Below are 18,083 nucleotides of genomic sequence, written 5' to 3' on the forward strand. Positions count from 1 at the left end.
TATTTATTAAATGAATGCCCCACCCTTCCTCCCAAAGGAGTCCATGACAGCAAATTTCAAAAAGGCCTCAATTAGAAATAATAAGCAAACCATGGTGATAAATTGGTCTGAAAGTGAAAGGAGAAGACAGTATTCCTATGTACTGCAGTGCACCTCCCACCGTAGCACTTTAGTTGATAGTGTTATTAAAGTTCTTCTTGAACCTTTTATCACAATTCAACCTAAGGAAATTTTGCCATGCTGCAAAGACTTGAAAACGAAGAGTTGGGAGTGAAGGTGGAGTACAGAGTTGAGCAACAACCAGTCCGCTAAGTTAGTAGTCCATCTTAATGGCTCCCTTTCAATGCACATTCCTACCACTGAACGGGCATTTATTTTGTGATAACAATAGGGTTTAGCATTTATATAGTTGCCTTTTTTTTAAGTATTCAAAGTACTCCACAAACATTATCTCGGCAATTCTTGCAGCAGACCTGCAAAGTGGGTCAGTATTATTATCTCCACATGGCAGGTGGAAGATTGAGGCTAGAGAACAGTTCAGTTCATAGTTGAGGTATATTTTGGATCAAGGACCTCACATATCATAGTTTTTAAACATTAAACTATACCAGTTTACAAGTGATTTACTGAGTGATTTTTTAAAGAAAGACTTTGGGGAATTTTGACCTACTGCCATGCTGTACTTGCTAGCGATCATGCAAACTACCAGTTCCAAACACATGTATACACCTTTCATAATGAAAGTATGTAAAACTAGAACAAGGGAAGTATACATTAAGAACACATATTCTAAAAGAAGTATAATTGCAGATTCATATGAAATATACAAGACTAACTTATACCTAGGGTTCTAAAACTGTGAGCTTTTTGACAAAGATGTGATTTCTTCTTGTCTTATATCCACTGTTTTATTTTATTTTTTAGGAATTGGCCCATACATAGAATAAGAGGGTAATCTATTGTCCATTTCATCTTTGTTTTGTCCTAATTATGGTTGGGGATGCTCAACACAGCTTGAAAGCTACTATCTTAGACTGTAAAAACACTGGGTTGGATCTACACTTGCTGGGAGTGAAACTCCACTAGCTTGGCTCTTCCTCAGGCAGAAAGCGGAGCAGTGATTTTCACCAATTCCTCCTCTCTCCTTAACCTTTGCTCTGGAGGTTTGAGGGATACTCCAGAACAGCATGGGAGACAGAACTATGGGCTGCAGAGAGCAGTGGGAATTGACAAAAATAGGCTCTTTATTTTCTTCCAGCTGTCACTAGATTTCAAGCCCTTCTTAAAACTGAATGAGTCCTTCTGGGTCCAATTTACTGTATACAAACAGAAGCCGTAAGTTTACAAATGAAAATTAAGACAGGATCAAGGAAAGACGAAAAGAGAGGAACGAAGCAGATTAGAGAAAATCAAGCTTTCCTATTCCCTGTTGAAATGCATCAGGATGCCTGCACCTGGAAAGAATAACATTTTTACACGTGAAAAAAGCAAAGCAGAGAAGGAGCCTTTGAGGTTAAGCATTGTTGCTACAATATCTATGTAATGAATTGCTTGGCATAATACTACTGCTTTTTTTCTGAAGAACTACTGTTTTTTGACAGAAAAGAGCTTTTAGGAAGCTCTTCAAGCTTCAGTTGCTACTCATGTCAGTTCTTGCTCTTTACTCTTGCTCTTTATTTTGCATTTGCTCTTTACTCTTAAATGCTGAAGTACAGTAGAATATATATCTCATTCATCAGGGTATCATTGTTTGCTGTCAAGGGATCAGAACATGGCTACTTTCCTCTGAAGAAGCTCTGTCCATGATGTATAAAATGTCACATATAATTAGGCTTCTCCTATGAATTACATTTTTTAAACTCATGTTTCTATATCAACAGGTATGTTATAGTGAGTCTGGAAGGAGGGAAATATAGTGGTACTTCAGAGCAGAGGGAATGTATAGTCAGATCATCCAGGACAGAGGTCTTGGCTGTTGGTTCTTCTCTTAAAAATCAGTCCTGCTACTTTGGATTAATCAGTTTGGGAATGGTAGCCTATGCTAAAATACAGTTACCGGTTACTATAAAATCAAATAGTTAGAAGAAACCCAATGGGTCACTTGTCTTAGTTCAAGTTTTTTACCCTGAAGCCAAATGTTGTACAGATAAAGCATCCCTGACACATGCCTATCCAACTTTTTATTTCAATCTCCAAGGAAGAAAATTCTATAACCACCCTAGGCAATCCATTTCAATGTTGCATGAGTTAGGGAACTCTTCTTAGTGTTTAATAATAAAATAGAGAAAAAATGTCCTTATAAACAAAATAATTAATGGAATGCATATCACTAAAGTTGTATAGTTTAAAATTTAAATATCTAATCACAACAAAATTACAGTGGAATAGTGCAATGTGAGTCTGTTTGACTTGAGTTGCTCATTATTCAAGCATTATCTCAAACATTTAATTAAGACAATTTGAAAAAGAGAAAGCCAGAAGTCTAATCTAATTGCTTTGAATGGCCACCAGCCTAATTGTAAATGGTTGGTGCCCAGCCTTTTCTTCCAAGATCTTAGTTATTTTCCAAATCTATACCAGTGACATCAGTAGGAGATAATTAGATATTTACATTTTGGAGGAGAAAAAAATATCCTGGAGACAGTCATGCATCATGTCCTAGGTATGTGTATTTTTCTAAAGCCACTGTCCTACAGCCCATTAGTTTAAAAACCATAAACCTTCAGCTTGTGTGCAGCAAATGATCATCAAACAAACCATTTCACAGTTGCAGCTCTGGAATTTAGAATCAAATGGAAAATTTAAAAGAAAGAGCCCAATTTCATGAAGTCAGGAGATCACTAAATGAGGCTAATCAGTAATGTTAATCTCAACAAAAGAGATAACCTGGCACAAATTGGAAAACAATGAAGAAGGTTTAGGATTAAAACAAAGTCTTATTCATCATTTTTTGTGCATTTTTATGTTAAATAACCAAAGCATGGCTTCTGCAAGGGAAAGTCCTGTCTCAGTAACCTATTAGAATTCTTTGAGAGTGTCAACAAGCATATAGATAGAGGTGATCCAGTGGACATAGTGTACTTAGACTTTCAAAAAGCGTTTGACAAGGTACCTCACCAAAGGCTTCTGAGGAAGCTTAGCAGTCATGGAATAAGAGGAGAGGTCCTCTTGTGGATAAGGAATTGGTTAAGAAGCAGAAAGCAGAGAGTAGGAATAAACGGACAGTTCTCCCAATGGAGGGCTGTAGAAAGTGGAGTCCCTCAAGGATCGGTATTGGGACCTGTACTTTTCAACTTGTTCATTAATGACCTAGAATTAGGAGTGAGCAGTGAAGTGGCCAAGTTTGCTGACGACACTAAATTGTTCAGGGTTGTTAAAACAAAAAGGGATTGTGAAGAGCTCCAAAAAGACCTCTCCAAACTGAGTGAATGGGCGGAAAAATGGCAAATGCAATTCAATATAAACAAGTGTAAAATTATGCATATGGAGCAAAAAATCTGAATTTCACATATACGCTCATGGGGTCTGAACTGGCGGTGACCGACCAGGAGAGAGACCTCGGGGTTGTAGTGGACAGCACAATGAAAATGTCGACCCAGTGTGCGGCAGCTGTGAAAAAGGCAAATTCCATGCTAGGGATAATTAGGAAAGGTATTGAAAATAAAACAGCCGATATCATAATGCCGTTGTATAAATCTATGGTGCGGCCGCATTTGGAATACTGTGTACAGTTCTGGTCGCCTCATCTCAAAAAGGATATTCTAGAGTTGGAAAAGGTTCAGAAGAGGGCAACCAGAATGATCAAGGGGATGGAGCGACTCCCTTACGAGGAAAGGTTGCAGCATTTGGGGCTTTTTAGTTTAGAGAAAAGGCGGGTCAGAGGAGACATGATAGAAGTGTATAAAATTATGCATGGCATTGAGAAAGTGGATAGACAAAAGTTCTTCTCCCTCTCTCATAATACTAGAACTCGTGGACATTCAAAGAAGCTGAATGTTGGAAGATTCAGGACAGACAAAAGGAAGTACTTCTTTACTCAGCGCATAGTTAAACTATGGAATTTGCTCCCACAAGATGCAGTAATGGCCACCAGCTTGGATGGCTTTAAAAGAAGACTAGACAAATTCATGGAGGACAGGGCTATCAATGGCTACTAGCCATGATGGCTGTACTGTGCCACCCTAGTCAGAGGCAGCATGCTTCTGAAAACCAGTTGCTGGAAGCCTCAGGAGGGTAGAGTGTTCTTGCACTCGGGTCCTGCTTGCGGGCTTCCCCCAGGCACCTGGTTGGCCACTGTGAGAACGGGATGCTGGACTAGATGGGCCACTGGCCTGATCCAGCAGGCTCTTCTTATGTTCTTATGTTCTTAGGGTTAAAATATTTACTCAAATCAAGCTGCTTAGCAGTAGCTTATATTTATCTATCTTCTGAGATGCTGGCATTTAAAGGAAAGATTTCCAAAGGTAAAAACTAAGGACAAACTGATGCTAATAATAAATAATAATAATAAATTTAATTTCTGTGTCGCCTATCTGGCCAATGGCCACTCTAGGCGACGTACAGCAGTTAAAACACAATAAGATAAAATACAATAGTACAATAGAAAAACAATAGAAAAACAGTACAGCAGCAGACAATGATATTAAAACAGGATAGGAGGCAATTCAATCCAGCTAACGTTGGTGCCAACGCAGAATTGTATTCTGTGCAGTGGAGTAAACTCATTCACTTCCACCTGAGTCCTTTACTATCCTGTACAACAAAGAGTCATAGAATAGTAGACTTGGAAGAAGCCTATAAGGCCATCAAGTCCAACCCCTCTTCAATGTAGGAATCCAACTTAAAACAGATATTGGGCTAAATGGGGCTTACTCGTCAGGAAATATACACAGGGTAGCAGAATAACTGGGGATGAGATAAAATCAGATATTTCAAAAGAACTAATTTCTCCCTGATTATTTACAATAATAGTTGTCACACAAAGTATACCACTTAATTGACATCATGCTTCACCACACACACACACACACAAAATTCGGGAACTTTATTGGGGAGGAAAAATCATGCAGAGTTTCTCATAAAATAAGAAGGTTCCAGCTGTGCAGCTGACACTTAACGAAAGAAACACGAGGCTCATCATAAGGTTCTGAAATATTTAAGATTACAAACAGCTGAACAACTTTATGCAAATATATTCACTTACTCAGCTGGCAAAACTGTAAAACAAAAAACAATATAAAAGAAAGCATTAAGAAGCGTAATGTTTAAGCTTAAACGTTCTTTCAGTTTTAGTCATCTATAAAATGTTGTCACTGATGGCAGAGGAAACAAACCTGTCTTTAAGTATATTGATGTATTTTATTTCTTTGAAATGCTGGTTGAATAACAGACTCTAGGCCTGACAATTAGTGGCTGGCTGGGATGGGATTTCAACTGCAGGGCTGCATAGCAAGAAGGTTCTGCACTATTTGCTTCAACTAGGGTGCCTCTGTAGATGCATCATAGGCACACAACTCTAAGTGCCAGTCACAGTTGCATGGATCTGTAGGACAAGAATGTTAATCACTCCACATATCAAGTGGAGCAATTAATCACACGCCATTAGAAAGATTGTCCAATATGGCTGGAAATGTTCAATTGCTTACAAACACTGGCTGAAGGCCATTTCATATGGTTGCAGAACACATATTTAAGTGTTACCTCCACATGTGGGCTAAGCTTGTGCAAGGGGAGGGGGACCATTCCCACTGACGCTGTTACAGACATCCATACACTCGGGCAGGATATCTGCAAAGGACCGTCTATGAACATACAGACAAATGGATGTAGATGTTTCATGCAGCTGGGAGCTCCAATCATGCAAGGTTCCTGGTCTTGAAGAGCATTTACATGTGTACAGCTGGATATACATAGCTGCCCCATTGCATATGTCCCACTGTAGGGGGCAGGGCACGTTGAGCACCATAATGTTGGAGACAGGCCAGTGGGAGTGGTCCCACTTCCCTGCCATCATTTAGGAGGGAGAGCAGTTATACAGGACTTAAGTATATGACTAATTGATCCCTGCCTGAATTGCAGTTTACTTATGACAAAGAAAGATTCTGCCCTATCAGCCAGCTCTCAGGCCTCCGGATGTTGCTCCTAAACACCAGATCGGTGCATAATAAGATCTCCCTCATTCATGATTTAATTGTGGATGAGGCAGCCGATCTGGTATGTATAACCGAGACCTGGGTGGGTGAGCAGGGAGGAGTCATTCTCTCCCAGCTATGCCCGCCAGGGTACCTGGTCCAGCATCAGGGTAGACCTGAGGGTCGGGGAGGGGGGTTGCTGTGGTCTATAGGAGCTCCATCTCCCTCTGCAAGCACCCTGTCCATGTGACTACTGGTCTGGAGTGTTTGCACCTTATGTTGGGTCAGCGGGACAGACTGGGGATTCTGTTGGTGTACCGCCCACCCCACTGCCCAACAGACTCCCTAGCTGAGCTGACGGAGGTGGTCTCGGGTGTACTGTTGAGATCCCCCAGACTGTTGGTTCTGGGAGATGTCAACATCCATGCCGAGACCACCTTATCCGGGGCGGCTCAGGATTTCATGGTCTCCATGACAACCATGGGACTTTCCCAATATGCCATTGGCCCAACACATGTAACAGGGCATACTCTAGATTTGGTTTTTGCAACTGGACATGGAGTTGGTGATCTGAATGTGGGGAGCCTTACAACAGTCCCTGTGTCATGGACAGATCACTGCTTGCTGAAGTTTAGACTTACAGTGGCTTTTCCCCTCTGCAAGGGTGGGGGACCTATTAAGTTGGTCCGCCCCCAGAGACTAATGGATCCGGATGGTTTCCAAAGGGCTCTGGGGAGTTTTCCGGCTGATAGGGCTGGCGCTCATGTTGAAGCCCTGGTTGAACTGTGCAATACAGAAATGACCCAGGCGGTTGACTTGATTGCTCCTGAGCACCCTCTCCTGTGTAGAGCTTGTACGGCTCCATGGTATACCCCAGAGTTGAGAGTGAAGAAACAATATCGGAGACGGCTTGAGTGCAGATGGAGACGAACTCCTAGTGGATGCAATTATACACTGGTAAGTGCCTATGGTAAGCTGCATTTAGGGTCAGTAAGGGCAGCAAAAAAACAATATTTTGCTGCCACTATCGAATCATCAATGTGCCGCCCAGCGGAGCTCTTCAGAATTGTCCGGGGGCTATTACACTCTGGCCCCAAGGACATGGTAGAACCATCTGAGGCCCGCTGTAATGAATTTGCTAGGCACTTCCAGGATAAAACCTTTAGCATCCGCCAGGACTTAGACTCCAGTGTTATAGCAGGTGAATCAAGCGAGGTACCCAGAGCACAGCCTTGTCCCGATTTCTTGGATGAGTCTCAGTTGGTGCAGCTTGAGGACATTGAAAAGTTGCTTGGACATGTTTGTGCAACCACTTCTGTGCTGGATCCTTGCCCTTCTTGGCTAATAAAAGCTAGCAGGGATGGAACAGCCGGCTGGGCAAGGGAGGTGATTAATGCCTCTCTGCAAGAGGGGGTGGTCCCTGGCGGCCTGAAAGAGGTGGTACTGAGACCACTCCTGAAGAAACCCTCCCTGGACCCAGAAAATCTTAATAACTATAGGCCGGTAGCAAATGTTCCATTCCTGGGCAAGGTCCTTGAATGAGTGGTTGTGGGCCAGCTCCAGACACTCTTGGATGAGACCGATTATCTGGATCCATTTCAGTCGGGTTTCAGGCCTGGTTTTTCACAGAAACAGCCTTGGTCGCCCTGTATGATGACCTTTGTTGGGAGAGAGACAGGTGGAGTGTGACTCTGTTGATTCTCCTTGATCTCTCAGCGGCTTTCGATACCATCGACCATGGTATCCTTCTGGGGAGACTGGCTGAGTTGGGAGTGGGAGGGACTGCATTGCAGTGGTTCCACTCCTACTTGGCAGGTCGCCTCCAGAAAGTGGTGCTTGGGGAACATTGCTCGGCACCCTGTACTCTCCAATATGGGATTCCGCAGGGGTCAGTTCTGTCCCCCATGCTGTTCAACATCTACATGAAACCGTTGGGTGCGGTCATCCGGAGCTTTGGAGTGCGTTGCCATCAGTATGCTGATGACACGCAGCTCTATTTCTCCTTTTCATCTTCTTCAGATGAGGCTGTCAATGTGCTGAACCGGTGCCTGCCTGCGACAATGGACTGGATGAGGGCTAATAAACTGAGGCTCAATCCAGACAAGACTGAGATGCTGCTAGTGGGTGGTTCTTCTGACCGGATGGTGGATGTCCAACCTGTCCTGGATGGGGTTGCACTCCCCCTGAAGGAGCAGGTTCGTAGCTTGGGGGTTCTCCTAGAATCATCTCTGTCACTTGAGGCTCAGGTAACCTCAGTGGCACGGAGTGCCTTCTACCAACTTCGGTTGATGGCCCAACTATGTCCCATGCACCTATCTGGACAGGGATAACCTGGCTTCAGTTGTCCATGCTCTGGTAAACTCTAAATTAGATTACTGCAATGCACTCTACGTGGGGCTGCCTTTGAAGATGGTTTGGAAACTGCAGCTTGTGCAAAATGCAGCGGCCAGATTGGTAACAGGGACCAGACAGTCCAAACATATAAAACCGATTCTGGCCCGCTTGCACTGGCTGCCTTTATGTTTCCGAGCTCGATTCAAGGTGCTGGTTTTGACCTATAAAGCCTTACACGGCTTGGGACCACAATACCTGATGGAATGCCTCTCCCGATACGAACCCACCCGTACACTACGTTCAAGATCAAAGGCCCTCCTCCGGGTGCCTACTCCGAGGGAAGCTCGGAGAATGGCAACAAGGGAGAGGGCCTTCTCAGTGGTGGCCCCCAAATTATGGAATGATGCTTTTGATGAGGTGCACCTGGCGCCAACATTGTTATCTTTTCGGCACCAGGTCAAGACTTTCCTCTTCTCCCAGGCATTTTAGCATGTGTTCTATATTGTTTTAAATTTTTTAATTGTGTTTTAAATTGTTTTTTAAAAGATGTATTTTAAATTGTATTTGTTTTTAGTTATTGTAAACCGCCCAGAGAGCTTCGGCTATGGGGCGGTATACAAGTATAATAAATAAATAAATACCATGTGCCTAAATTAGAAAAGTCAGAGAAATTCTCCAAATTGGCATTTATTCACAAATTTGGGGGTTGCCAGAACCCAAAAACTACCTAACTTATATGAATTAATGAGTGGGTTTTGGATCAGCAAATAAAGAGAATTTTTATTCATAACATAACAATTTAGTATTATGCTAAGAATACTGCTTCCAAATGGCATATCTGACAATTAGATACTATGGCAACAAATCACCCATACTTGGCCAGTTCTTTAGTCGTGTGAAGTTCCATTCTCCCCTCCAAAAGGGGAATGTGCCAGTGTTACTAGGTGCAAGGCCTGAAGCCTGCCAACTAGAATTCACTGATTTAATTTTAAAAATGTTTATTGTGTTGGATTGTTGCTTGTATTTTAGTATTGTTTTGTTATTTATTGTATTTTTATGCTGTTTTATGTTCACCGCCCAGAGAGCTATTGCTAGTCGGGCGGTATATAAATTTAATAAAAAAAAAAAAAATTCCCACCCCACACTCCTTCTTGTGACTCGTTGTGCGATCCAGAGGTATTGTGCGAAGGACAACAAGGGCAGCTGTTGAGACACAAAATTAACTAAAAGCTACTGAACATGTTATCTTCTCCTTGGCAGAGTTCCTTCCGTCTAACAGAATAATCCCACTGTTCATTAGAAGTAGCCTGAGTTTTTTCAGGGTCAGCAAGAACACACACACATACAATCACCAAATGCCCAGACCCCTCCTTGGCAGGAGGGGGAGAGAGAAAAAGTCTTTTTAAAACTGAGGCTTGAATCTAGAAAGGGAGAAGAAGGGAGGCCGATGGTGATCTGAGCTCCAACCTCTGTAGTGACACTCTAAAACAATGCTCTCAAGGCAGGACTGCAGGAACAGAGCCAAGGAGAGAGTCTGGGTCTCAGTGCAAAACCTTGAGACCAAGAGATTCGTTCCTGTTTTGGGGCCAGAGCTCTTCATATCACTTCAGCTGTATTCAACTGCCCACTCCTGGGCCTAGGAAAGGTAATATCTCCTACCTGTCACTCCTTATAGTAATAGGATCCTTTGATCTCTTTAGTTTAAAGTTATGAATGGGTTAGGATATTAATGATTAAGCTGCCATGCACCCAGTAATTTTGTAATGCTATTCTTCTCTTTCTCTCAATAAAATCAAGCTTTGCTTTATCCTGACTTGGACCTGTATTTATTGGGTTATATATATATACACCATTTAGGCACACTTCAGGGCAAAGCACTTGTTCTATCCCTAGCAAAAGATTCCCCTCCTCTCAAGGAGGTGTGTTTTCATGGGACATGTGGGTGGCAAGTTCACACACTCAGGTTCCCAAGAGCATGTGTTGTAACACCAGCCTATCTACTTTAGAAGAAATTGGATGTTGAACATGATTCCTTATGTATTAAAAGCATAATAAAGATGTTTAAACATAAGTATGCAAAGCAGTGCAAATAATTTGCTGTGTGTGTGTTATGTGCCTTCAAGTCGATTACAACTTATGGTGACCCCATGGAACAGTGACCTCCAAGAGCATCTGTTATAAACCACCCTGTTCAGATCTTGCAAGTTCAGGTCTGTGGCTTCCTTTATGAAATCAATCCATCTCTTGTTTGGCCTTCCTCTTTTTCTACTCCCTTCTGTTTTTCCCAGCATTGTTGTCTTTTCTAGTGAATCATGCCTTCTCATTATGTGTCCAAAGTATGATAAGCTCAGTTGCATCATTTTAACATCTAGTGATAGTTCTGGTTTAATTTGTTCTAACACCCAATTATTTGTCTTTCTCGCAGTCCATGGTATCTGCAAAGCTCTCCTCCAACACCACATTTCAAATGAGCTGATTTTTCTTGATCTGCTTTTTTTCACTGTCCAACTTTCACATCCATACACAGAGATCGGGAATACCATGGTCTGAATGATCCTAACTTTAGTGTTCAGTGATACATCTTTGCATTTGAGGACCTTTTCTAGTTCTCTTATAGCTGCTCTCCCCAGTCCTAGCCTTCTTCTGATTTCTTCACTGTTGTCTCCATTTTGGTTAATGACTGTGCCAAGGCATTGATAATCCTTGACAAGTTCAATGTCCTCTATCAATTTTGAAGTTACATAAAACTTCTGTTGTCGTTACTTTAGTCTTCTTGACATTCAGCTGTAGTCCTGCTTTTATGCTTTCCTCTTTAACTATAATCAGCATTTGTTTTAGATCATTACTGATTTCTGCTAGTAGTATGGTATCATCTACATATCTTAAATCATTGATATTGCTCCCTCCAATTTTCACACCTCGTTCATCTTGGTCCAAACCCGCTTTCTGTATGATATGTACACGCCTGTCTCACTCCCTTTCTGAAGGGGAAACAATTGGTTTCTCCATATTCTGTCCTTACAGTAGCCTCTTGTCCAGAGTATAGGTTGCGCATCAGAACAATCAGATGCTGTGGCACTCCCATTTCTTTTAAATCATTGTACAGTTTTTTTGTCATCTACACAATCAAAGGCTTTGCTGTAATCTATAAAGCACATGGTAGTTTTCTTCTGAAATTCCTTGGTCCATTCCATTCTCCAATGTATGTTTGCAATAAGATCTCTGGTACCTCTTCCCTTTCTAAATCCAGCTTGGACATCTGGCATTTCTCACTCCATATATGGTAACAGCCTTTGTTGTAGAATCTTCTATCCTCTCTCCCATGCTATTTAACATTTACATGAAGCCGCTAGGGACAATCATTAGGAGATTTGGGCTGCAGTGTCACCAATAGGCGGATGACACTCAGCTCTATCTCTCATTTAAATCTTCACCAGAGTTGGCTGTGGAGACCTTGTCCAAGTGCCTGGAATCCGTGAGTGGATGGATGGGAAAGAACAGGCTGAAGCTGAACCCTGATAAGACCGAGGTGCTGCTTGTGGGGGACAAGAGAAGGTTGGGAGATGTTGACCTGAAGTTCAACGGGGTGAGTCTTCCCCTGAAGGACCAGGTCCGTAGCCTTGGGGTTGTACTTGACTCCAGGCTGTCCATGGAGGCTCAGATTTCGGCAGTGAGCCGGGCAGCCTGGTATCAACTACACCTCATACGAAGGCTGCAACCCTACCTTCCTGTTCATCAGCTCCCCCTGGTAGTACATGCCCTGGTCACCTCTCGATTGGATTACTGTAATGCGCTCTACGTGGGGTTACCCTTGAAAAAGGTCCGGAAACTACAATTTATACAAAACGCGGTGGCTCAATTACTTATGAATAGTCGCCGCCGGGAACACATCACACCTGTGTTGTTCAATCTACACTGGCTTCCTGTTGTTTTCCGGGCCCAATTCAAGGTGTTGGTATTAACCTTTAAATCCCTATACGGTTTCGGCCCAGTCTATCTAAAGGAGCGCCTTTAACGCCACCAATTATGCCGCCCGACACGATCAGCCACACAGGGCCTTCTCTCAATCCCGCCAACAAAAACAGCTAGACTGGCGGGAACTAGAGAGAGGGCTTTCTCAGTGGCGGCCCCCACCTTCTGGAACTCCCTCCCATAAGATCTATGGCACGCCTCTTCCCTAAATGTCTTCCGCAAAGCCTTAAAGACCTGGCTCTTTCAACAGGCCTTCGGGATTTCCGGGGAGGGCTAACTGCTATGATTAAATGCCTCATTCCCTGTATTATTATTGCTTTTGCTGCTGCATCGTTCTAATTTGTAATTGTATTTATTGTATTGTGTTTTAATTTTCCATATGTAAGTTGCCTAGAGTGGCCATTGGTCAGATAGGCGACACATAAATTAAATTTATTATTATTATTATTATTATTATTATTATTATTATTATTATTATTATTATTATTATTATTATCTTGAGCATTACTTTACTTGCATGGGATATTAAAGTGATAAAAAAAGACAGGACAAATAGCATGGGGGATGAGACAGAGCGGAAACGTTCAGACTTTGGGGGAGTGGAAAATCCCTAGTCTAAACTGTGATTTAGTGAAGCAAAGGGGATTCAAATAAAATCTGAAATCATGTTGAACTGTCACAAGACTTGCCACCAACAATCTACAGCCCACAACAATTCATGTCATCCAAGCAATGATCCAAAAAACATTCAGAATTTGGGGGGATTCTGAATCCCTAAAAATTCAAATTCTCTCACCACAGGGCAGAGGAAAGAGTAGGGGAATTGTGGTTACCCACAGCTTGAAAAATGGGAAATTTCCTACATATCTTTAGACTGCATTTATAATTTTGTTTGCACTTACTTTGATTTTATCTTATTGTGTTGCTATTTTCCTTTAGCAGAAAGACAAAGATAAGATGGGTTTTCATTCAATAAGAGGGGCACCTTACCATGTGGAACATGTGTGTATTATACATATAGATACATCTCCTGAAACACATTTGGGTTCTAGCTAATGGTAGCTCTACTCAAAGTAGACTCAGTGATATTAAAGGCCTTGACTAACTTAAGTTCATTAATTTCAGTGGGTCTACTCTGAGTATAATTTAATTGGATATAACTTAATATGTTTAAAACAGAGATGAGAATAAAATTAGGCTTTTTTTGTGGGGGTGAATTTTGTTCTTGCATTTGTTCTCCCATACCAATTGTATGCAAGGCTTTCAAGGGATAAAAATGAAATGGCATCTCCAGTATTGCAGTGGAAAATTCAGAAATGCAGGGTCCCTTCACGATAATCCCATCATGCCCCCTCACAGTCACACCCCCAGGATTCACCGTCTCTTCTGCAATTACAGAATTATAGAACCAGAATAAAACTGCCTTGTGCATAGTCTCCCCACCACTCTCTGAGGGCTAAATGCTGCCAGAAATGTTTTGACTTTAAGAATTCTGAAATGAAGCCAAGTAACGGTCAAAGATTTAGGAGATTAAGGTGCTTTGCCATTAATCTCACTTCTCATTTACCCTAGGAGCCAGTCAGCATGAAAGGGGAGGCATGTGCGCACTACTGAGAAAAGTCTTCTCAGTGACTGACTCGCCTCCTTTCACTGTGATTGTATCCAATCAGCATGAAAGGACAAGGAAGCATGTGAGAAGACTTCTCAGTGGCTAACACACACCCCTTTCATGCTGATTGGCTCACACATAGGGACCCTGCTGGGACCTTGCTCCCCAAAAAGGAGTCTATGACCCCCCATAACCCCAGACAAGTACACCCTTGGGCATCTCAGAGAATCACAGGAAAAGAGGGCAGATTCTCGCTTTCCCTTTGCTCACTCACTTCTCCCATACACCTATTAATTATGGGAGCGATCATGTAATGTTCCCCGTACTTGAGGACTAGACCTGATCCACTAATCCTAGCAGCACAGTATCCAGTTGAAAATGGTGCCATGCAAACAACATTTGTAATACACTTTGCATTTATTTGCCTTTGCATTCATTTGTCTTTTAGCAGTGATCGAGAGTCATTCTAAAGTAACTTCCCACATGATTTGGGTTGATTTCCCACTAGCAAAATCTCTCTTTCCACATTTCTTTCCCCCCCCCACCATTAGTGCAGCGCTATGGACTGGACCTAAACCTATTCATCTGATTTTCAGTGACGCCCTCCTTCCCTTGTCTTGTATTTTATAATGCACAAGGTGTTGAATATGCTTCACATACTATCTAACATATCTGTTCAGCCTCCAAGCCAAAGGGGCAGCTTTTCTCAAATTACAAGCCTATATTTTACATTCTCCCTTAGCAGTGTAATTTCAGATGGCTGCTCACATTTGCTGTACAGGCCATGGGGCACAGTGGAATTCTACTCTCTCTTCTCTCTGTCCCAAACCCTCCCCTACAGCTTGCTCATTCTACTAACACACACAAACACGCACACCACACAAAATGCAGCAGGAGTCACTGCACATCTGTACAAAAGACAAGTGGAAGAATGAAATGACAGTTCTTTTAAGGAATGAATCAAAGTGCAAATTAACAAACACCAAATTTGCTGTAAACATTAAATACTTCAGACACAAAACCTTCTGCACTATACAAGAGTGCTTTCAGCATTATCTATTCACAGCAGTTCTTCTCCTCCTGAGGGTCATAAACACAGAGACAGGGAGCCAGGGAGAGTGGAGAAGGGGGGGGTGGAGTGGAGGCAATGCTCTCGTTGAAATTCAACTCACAGCAAAAGCAATTTCCGAGTGTGCAAAGTGCTGTCAGCAGGCCTGATGTTTGTGTATGAAATATAGACAATATGACTGGCCCATCGGCAGCCACTGTCAGCCTGATGGATGGCGCCTGAAAAGAAGTAAAGCGGCTGCCGTTAGGGCCCAGTCTATCAGTCTCTTGAAGGAGATTCAGGAGCTTAATAGAGGGAAAACTCTCTACTAATCGGACAAAATTTCCAGCTGCGATCGCCAAGGAAATAAAAAGGAAGGGGATGAAAGTCCTGAGCTGGAAACACAATGCAAGGAGGGGAAACGCCAAGCTCGCTCACACTCTCCCTGGCCCCATATCTTTTGCTCTTTCCTTGCTCCTTGAGACACTCTTTTGTACACCATCGTGCATTTGTAGAGGCTACATTTCTGCACTTGAATTCTTACCATTTAACATCCCCCACCCCCGCCCCATTTTCCTTCCTCCAGATGGCTGAAATATATTTTCAAATGGGCTGCAGCAACAAATTTGTTGACAAAAATCAATTTCATGTGCATTATTCCGTGCAGCAACCTGTGGGCTCCTTTGGGAGGAAAGGCACAATAATAATAATAATAATAATAATAATAATAATAATAATAATAATAATAATAATAATAATAATAATAATAATAATAAAAAGGCAGAGCTATGTCTGTCAGTTCCACCCTGTTACTGTAGCAGCAAGGGGAAAGGGCCGTATGCCATCTGCATTTCTTCACTTGTACTAATTTCCTCCAGGAAGAATGTTGTGGCAACGGGAAGACCAGTCTACGTGGGTCTTGCTTTTCCTTACCAAAAGAAACTCTGCTCCAACTTCTGTTGTTCTCTAGCTGCTACAGCAGTAACAACAAGGTCACTGTGACACACCACTCACCAGCCAGAAGACTAAGGGCACAAACGCCAGCAAGGAAATAGCAGCCTGGTTCCAACTGAATATAAATTCCTGCTAACAACTCACCTACTTGTTCTAATCTAGCCAATGTCAAACTCGTCTCTCTCCTCTATGTTTATCTCAACTCCAGTTTCTTTGGATGCCTTATTTTCTAGTTTGTCAGCCTGAAGGCAAAGTCTGTCTCATTTCCCTTCATGTAACAGCACCTGCCAGTGCCACTGAATACTGAATTTAAACTGACATGTCTGTTTTGCATTTTTTTTGTTTCCTAAAATGTAATTATTTATTTATTACATTTGTACGCTGCCTGTACAATCAAGTTCTTGGAGTGGTTACAAAAACAAACGAGATACAGTTCATAGGGTATGGGAACAGAAGCTTCAGAAGCAGCGAAAATGGTTTTTCTGGCTGTGTTTTGAAGCGACTCTGCCCTTGACTGGACACACTTCCCTTTCCCACTCTGACTTCAGATCTTTCAGGACTGCCCGCAGCAAAGCATTGGGCCAATCGCTGTCTCTGCCTGAGCCTGCAGCAAAATGTTTCTATTGGCCACACCTGGAAGACAAAGGAGTCGATCTACCAATCAGTTGCAAAATCTGTCTGATGAATATTTTTTTAAAAAATGCACTCTGGCTGATCCAACCAGGTTTTAGAGTAAAAAGGGGTGGAGTTTGACTAGCGTTGTGTGCCCTGTTTTCAGAAAACAGAGGTGGAATCACATTGGAACCAGCAAAACAGTAAGTGTATCTGTAGTTCCTATAATAAAACAGTAGAAGCAGAACAAAATAAATTGCGATAGCAAAACCCTGGCAAAACTCTGAAGCAGCATATAACATAGGAGAACAGGAAGCTGCCTTATACCAAGTAAGATCATCAGTCCATTCTGCTCAGTACTGCCTATACTTCCTGGCCGCAGCTCTCCAGGGTTTCAGACAGGAATCTTTCCCAGCCGTACATGGAGATGCTGGGGACTGAACCTGGGATCTTCTGAATGCAACATAGCACTAAAACCATTTAAAGCCAGAATATATCAACAAGAGGGAATCTGGTGCAAAACCAGAAGCACCAGATTCATTGTAATTAAAGGACCTGGCTTGGCAGAACATGAAGGTCTTCTACTTGTGCTTAAAAGACCATAGTGTGAGTGCCAGAGAGTCCCCTCTCTGGGGAGGGCAACCCAGAAGCAAGACACCAAAAAGGTCCTTTTCTCTGGTAACTACTTAGTTCACTGCAGCAGATAGAATTCAGAGACCAAAATAAACATAAGGCTGATCTGTAAATACTTGCCAAAACGCATGAAAGAGTAGAGAGTGGAGATCCTTTGTGGATCCTTCAGCCTGACGGGCTTTAGGGCTTATCCACACAGGAACCTAACTTCATACTAAAGAAGCTGCTTTTACCATCGCAATAGCTTTTCAAGCTCCACACTTCTTGCTCAATGGTAGCTTCCAATCTGCTGTTTTCCATTCACACAAGTAGACGTTCCTCTGGAAAGGTTTAGTATCGCTGTTTCCTTGTGGCCCTGCACCCAATTTTACATGTTTACTCCCTCCGGAGTATTGATATTGCTAATGGAGAAGGGGAGGGGTTTATGTCAGTTTCATTGTTTCTTGTCAATTGCACGCCTCTTCAGCTGAAGCCAGGAGAGTGTTGGGGTGCAACTGACATTTATTTATTTATTAAATTTATTAGTCACCCATCTGGCTGGTTGTCCAGCCACTCTGGGCGACGTACAAGATAAAAAACAATACATTAAAACGTTAAAATTTAAAACCATAACAGTAAAAACCTAACCCACCCCAAAAGCCTGCCTGAAGAGCCAGGTCTTCAAGGCCCGGCGGAAGCTCATCATAGAAGGGGCATGGCGGAGATCATTTGGGAGAGAGTTCCACAGGGTGGGGGCCACTATTGAAAAAGCCCTCATGAAACTATATGAAACTCATTAGAGGGGGGAGTG

General features: G+C 42.5%; 1 protein-coding gene across 1 annotated transcript in view; it reads right to left on the minus strand.

The window, feature by feature from the left end:
- Positions 1–18,083, minus strand: part of BEND5 (BEN domain containing 5) — a 1,596,389-nt gene that overhangs the window by 188,940 nt on the left and 1,389,366 nt on the right. The gene's annotated exons all lie outside the window — the stretch shown is intronic.

This window comes from Rhineura floridana, chromosome 6 (assembly GCF_030035675.1).
Source record: "Rhineura floridana isolate rRhiFlo1 chromosome 6, rRhiFlo1.hap2, whole genome shotgun sequence".
NCBI lineage: Eukaryota > Metazoa > Chordata > Lepidosauria > Squamata > Rhineuridae > Rhineura > Rhineura floridana.